Source organism: Glossina fuscipes, unplaced genomic scaffold, assembly GCF_014805625.2.
Source record: "Glossina fuscipes isolate IAEA_lab_2018 unplaced genomic scaffold, Yale_Gfus_2 60, whole genome shotgun sequence".
Lineage (NCBI taxonomy): Eukaryota > Metazoa > Arthropoda > Insecta > Diptera > Glossinidae > Glossina > Glossina fuscipes.
Window position 1 is genome coordinate 241,543 of NW_023998432.1, and position 6,277 is coordinate 247,819.

At 34.6% G+C, this 6,277-nt stretch overlaps 1 pseudogene; it reads left to right on the forward strand.

The window, feature by feature from the left end:
- Window positions 1-1,620: 1,620 nt before the first annotated feature.
- On the forward strand, window positions 1,621-4,715 carry LOC119637658 (annotated as a pseudogene).
- Window positions 4,716-6,277: the final 1,562 nt, after the last annotated feature.

Below are 6,277 nucleotides of genomic sequence, written 5' to 3' on the forward strand. Positions count from 1 at the left end.
TAAAAAATTAATTTAAGTTATATTAAAACAGAGAATTTATTATATTTTCGTAGCATTATCGATCTGTCGCACTCTACCGCTTTTACAAGTTATTGCTAAGTTTACATTTTATTACATTTCAAATGTGACACCTAACCTAGTTAAGATAGCCTAATTTAGTTGTAACCCATATTACTCGTAATTCTAGCAATAACCTATTTTAATTATATTATTTGCTTAAGTTAGCATTAAATTATTAGTTATATAAGACACCTGACCATACCTCAGTCAGGTCAGAATATAAGCAAGTATCTAAAAGAAAAGTAACAAATAAAGACTTTAAAATAATCCACTAAATAAAAGAACATTTAATTTTGAGTGGTGTCACTACAATAGTAACGATTTTAAAGATTAATAATAATAATATGCAGTAGGCTACGCTTAATCTTTTCAAAACACTTTGAGAAAAATGTGAACTTTCAAGAAAACATTTTTTTCAACTAACACATATTTTTGCACATATTCAAATTTTTTTTTGATTAATTATTAAATTCATTTCAATACGAAATTAATCCGAAGAGGTAGCTCCGCTTTAATTCGAATGTATGATAACATTATGAGCATAAGACAAAACATAATATAATAAGGTATAAATTTTATCACTACATATTTGTTTTTATACTCATCACCGAAGTATGAGAAGTACATTTATTTTGTCAAAGCGTTTGCAAGCCGAGAAGAAAACATCACAGATTCCACAAAGTATATATATTCTTTAGCATGTCCGTCTGTCCGTGTGCGTAATGTTTGTTGTAAATATTCTCGTGGCCGCAAAAATTAAGTTATCGACTACAAATCTGGCAGACACATTCGAAGTTCTTGCGTCCAAGTTGGTATTGAAAATGGGGTAAATCGGTTGAAGGACACGATCGCAGCACCGCGTCAACTAAAAGAATAAAAATGTAGTTTTTGCTCAGTACCCATAAACTATAGTAGATAAATATAAAAAATTCGTACATTGCGGACGATGCTGTAATGCCTGTACAAAAAGAGAAAAAATCAGCCGCGGCCTCTCCATATTAAAGAGCATTCTTTTAGTCTTTTACTCTTTATGTCTTTCTTATGATAAAGGTGATGGCTATAAAAGATTCGATCACAACCGAATATAATTTTCTTGCATTGTTTCGTATCAAGTACTAAGATAAAATTAAAAAAAAATTTTTTATAGATAAAATATTGTTAGCTAATTAAGGGCGAATATTTAACAATTAAATCTTATTTTTTTATTAGTCAATAATTTTTTTTAGTTTTTCAAAATGCAGCTTTTGTAAACTTGAGTGTTGTTTTGCTATTTGGTAAATATCTATTTTATTTGCTTTTCAACTTAGTCGGGGAGGTAGCCGCAAGTCAATAATATAGTTGCATTCAATTTAATTTAGAACGCAATTTCGTTTCACATTTTTATGTCCTACAGCAATTGTGGTACAAGGGTATATTAAGTATCTGTGGATGTACGCCATGTCTAGAAAGACTTGAGATAGACCCGCTTTTTACTATGCCGATCAATTCAGAATCACTTTCTAAATCGGTTTAAGAATGTCTGTCTGTGTGCGCGTCTTACTTTTTTGTTTTCAATTTATAGGTTGCAATTTTTTTTTAAATAATTGAATGAAATTTAGTACACCGACGTGTTTTGGCCCAAAGACGAACGTTGTTGAAAATTCTTCAGATCTTTCAACTTTTTCGACCCGTAGAGTGGTATAAGATATTTAATGGCTAGCTTTGATCGACTATATTGTCAAAAATTTGATTTATAAAATAAATTCTGTAATAGAACATATATACCCACAATGCTTTCGGTCCAATAAAAAAATAATAAAATCGTTAACAAAGAAATTTGAATCACGTCAGTTAACATTTTTTAATAACCCCCAATGAGGCCTTTGATAAAAGTACGCCTCTTCATGAAGGTGCTATATAATTTTTGGTACACATTCTTACATTGTATAACTATATGATGATGAGTTAGTTTCAACTCTTAAAGGAAAACGAGCTCTATATTAGGATTTTCTTTAATGAGTGCAACATTCATTTACATGCAGATGATGCTCGGCAGCTTGTAGAGGGTTCGATTCAACGATTAATGATTATTTGCGTCGTATTTCGCATTGGTCCGTTGTCAATAATTTAAAGCTTAATTCGGACAGAACGATGGCTGTCGTGATAGCACACAATGTTTATGATTCCGACTCCCTGCCTAATATTTGAATGGGCGATGAAGTCATTGACATTGTCAAGCAGGTTGCCAAGCTTGGTTTTATTAAGCTGAAGATTTTAAAGATACACTAATCTACCCGACGATTCAGGCATGGCTTATTTCTATTAATCCTTATCCTTTTTTTGTGTTAAACATTTATAATAGCAATAATATACGAAAAAGAAAAAATGCGGCGTTAGCCGCTCGAAGACTCTTTAAACAACAATGCCACGTGACATCAATAAATAACCAAGTAAGAAAATTATATTCGGTCGTGACCGAATCTTTTATATCCATCCCCAAAAAAATAAAAAGAATAAATGAGGTAAATTTTTCTGCTCTATAGCATACAATGGGTGAGACTGATTTGTTTTATTTTCAAAATAAAAGTTCTTGTCGTATACCCGCGTGGACGTTGTACGCGTGTCGTTGGAAAGGTTCAAGTCGCTTCCAAATTTGAAGGCGATATCTTCAATTTTTGCAATCGAAAAAATGTTTACCACAGCGTCTACACAGATAGGCAGACGAACAGGTGGACAGACGGACATGCTTAGGTGCATTTCAAATTTGAAATTACTCAAGAATTTACACACTTTGTGGAAGTTTTGAAGCTTTTTTCAGCGCGTTATAAAAGTATTGACAAAGAAATTAAATTTTTGATAGACTATAATATTGGGTAGGCGGGATCATTTTTTTTTTTTCATTTTTTATAGATACTATAGCATCGCCCTTAGAATAAGCGTTCAAATTTTTGTAAATGTATCTTCTGTAGTTTATAAATGATGAGAAAAAAATTAGTTATTTATTCTGTTTGAGGAGCAAAGGCGTTCCCAGTTTACGTGGTACTGTGAGCGTGTCATTTGAACGATTTGGCTCATTTTCGGTACCAACTTGCGAGCAAGAACTTTCAATGGATCTGTCAAAATTGAAGTCCATAATTTTGCTTTTGCGGCCAGAAGAGTATTTACAACAGACATTACGCATGTGAGCCTCCAGAGAGATGGACAAAGAGACATGCTTAAACCAATTTAGAATTTGATGCTAATCAAGAATACATAAACTTTGTGGAGTCTCTGAAGCTACCTTCTGGACTTTGCAAACGTTTTGACAAAATGAATACACTCCTTATCTTTTGGTGATGGGTATGATAAAACAGTCAAACATTAACCAATGAAGCCCTTTCTATTACGAAGCGGAGAGCCATCTATTGACTCGTTGAATATTTAAGTGGAAAAAGAAGGTACAGCTGCATGTGTTTTTATGTATTTAATTGCTCAGCGTGCTAAAACTGTTATAATCTTCTGACCATTTAAGAAAAATTATACGGATGTAATTATATGGCGCTATAACGCGATGAACAACGAAAAATCTAGAAAACAGACAAAAATATTACAAAAGATAGTGCAAAAGAAGAAAATAGGAACGGTACACTTGACACAATTAGCATAAGTGCAATAAGCTCTTCGCGCAGTAATTAACGGGTTCTGGTAGAGGTCGACGGATGCGCACTAATAGCAAAAAAAAGTTTATAGACCTTCCTACTAGTATGACGGTCATTTAAAGGATGATCACGGCCAATCTTTATTTGGAGTGGCATTTAATCATTTGTTAGAAATAGATCAGCCGCTGATGTTAGCCATAGGGGGAAGTAGTCGTTGCAGTGGTTACCAACATTCAGAAAATGGAGGCGTAAAACTAAGCATTGTTTATGTAAACCCAGGCGCTAATCAGGTTTTCTATACACACTCTTGGCCTTGTGAACAATAGGCCGGTATGCCATTGTTGCCCGCAGGTGGTTATAGCGGCGCTGTTCGTGTTATTGACGTTAATCGCAATGGAACTGTGGGAGACTATACTGGCCATGGTCATGCCATTAATGAAATCAAATTTCATCCATGTAATCTTTTTTTATTGCTGTCTGGTAGCAAAGGTTATGCTATACGCTTACGGAACATCCAGTGTCATGTATGTGTTCCCATTTCCCATGGCAGTGAAGGGCCCCGCGGCGAAGTTATCTCTATTGATTTCGATGTATGACGTGAACGAATTGTATCCAGTGGCATTGATCATTCTCTTAAAATATGGCTTTTATCAATACGCCTGAGTTTCAGCAGAAAATCAAATTATCGCGTGTATTTAATGTTAATAAATTGCGAACTTCCTTCGCCACTACAATGCAGCACTATCCTTACTTACCTGCTCTTGACATACACGGCAACTATGTGAATATGTGGATAGGTTTGTAGATTTTATACTTCCGAAATCTTGTGGGAATTCTATTGATTGCTGGAAATCATGGCAATTGCATCAGAAACCGAGTGACTCTTCGTGTACAAAATCAGATTCTACAAGAGAAATGGAGAGAATACTTGGAATATATGTAACAAATAAGTTTGCACATCTTCATGAATGGACGAGTAGACAAAGAGTCTCCAGTAACAACTCAATGGTCCTGGGTTCAAATCTCAAATGCGGTTGAGTTTGCAAAAACCTGCTAGTCTTTAATGCTAGTGTTTTAGGATCTTAGTCTTAAAGTTTATTTTCTGGCTAAATTAATAATAGTAATAAGTTTACTGTATAGGTTCTCTTTCCGAGTAAAAAAGAAAATAAATTGAATTCGTCTTTTTGTTAGTAGTAGCTTCGCAACAAACATCTCTCAAGGACGCTTCATATTACTTTTCATCCCCAACTCTGTTCAAGCGCTGTGGTCATATTTTTCTCTTTGTGAAAAAATGTTTGCAATTTAATTTCTTTATTGCGTTATACATTTTTAAAAGTTTTCAAACTTATTATAATTTATTGAACTTTCTGTGTGTTTATTGCGAAAAGTGTTCTTCGCGGATACCGTACGTGTTTTCCTTTAAATACATTAAAAAAAAAAAGAAACAAAAAAAAAAAATTAAAAACATCTGACTTTTTATTCAGTAGTTTCCCAAACCTTTTCAAGTGAGTGGTTATTTCACAAATAATAAGCAATAGACAACAATAAGGCATAATGGCCCCGGGGCCGCCAGACAAAAACTCGAATAGATTTTATCTATTAAGTGATACATCGCCCCAAAGAAAAAAAAGTAAAAATTCCGATTTTCCGGTGTTGCCGATCAGCGATATAACCCCTATTGATAAAAAATATATTGTTATTTCTTCACCCGATGCTCGAATAACAATTTCCCAAATTAGCCCTTTTGCTATAAAAAAAGCTCTAGATAGCATTACAACATACATTGACTCCATCTCGATTCTACGCGATGGGAATTTACTGGTCCTCGCTGGGAACCCGCGCGCAACCGAAAAGCTCACAAAGGCCAAATCTTTAGCTAATCTATGTGCTATTTCAGCTAAACTACATGAGAAACTTAACTCGGTTCGAGGCGTAATTTATGCCCCTTGCTTAAAGCATGTGCCGGAAGATGAAATTGTTCGCGAAATGGGCAATCAAGGAGTGACTGAAATATATAAATTGACCAAACTGAATGATGACGGAAAAACACGCTCTCCTACAGGAAGGATTATTTTAACTTTTGATCGCTATCGATTACCGCGAACAGTTGATGTGGCGTGGTATAAATGTAAAGTAGAACTATACATCCCAAATCCTATGAAGTGTAAAAATTGCCAACGCCTGGGTCATACGGCAAAAAGATGCACTAATGCTGCATCTTGTGCTAACTGTGGTCATCCTCCACATACTGAAAGCTGTACCCGTAGTTTCTGCATGAATTGCAATGATCAACACTCAGCGTTAGACAAACAATGCCCACGTTTTGTACAGATGCGTGAAATATTAAAAATCAAAATAGAAAATTACTATAGCATACCGGGAAAGAAATCCATCTGTAGCCCATGGAATTGGCAAAAGTAATACCTACGCTGCTGTTGCCTCGCAAATCGAGCCTAGTAAGACTGCAACTGCTTCCAATGAAAAACCTGTTCCACCATTAACCAAAAATTATATTGCGAAACCAGTTACATCACTTGCCGAAGATAATACTGAAAAAACCAAAGCAACTGCAAATATTGAAAAAATTAAAACAACAACAC